Here is a 230-nt window from a genome sequence, read left to right as displayed (position 1 = left end):
GGATGAGGAAGTATAGAGGGAGTTTAGGGAGGAGGGAGAGGGGAGGGGCCGATGCCAGAGATGACAATGGCGTCATTTTCGCAGCCCACCTTGGTGACGTAACCGTTCGCTTCGCAAAAAGAGATATGTAAAAGAGAACCCCCCCCCCCCCCACACACACACACACACACACACCCATCCCGTAAGTGTCATCGTGTGTGACGGGCTCCGTCTCTCTCATTCTCTCCCTC

The sequence above is a fragment of the Borostomias antarcticus genome (assembly GCF_949987555.1).
Source record: "Borostomias antarcticus genome assembly, chromosome: 11".
Lineage (NCBI taxonomy): Eukaryota > Metazoa > Chordata > Actinopteri > Stomiiformes > Stomiidae > Borostomias > Borostomias antarcticus.
Note: the sequence above shows the minus strand (reverse complement) of the source record.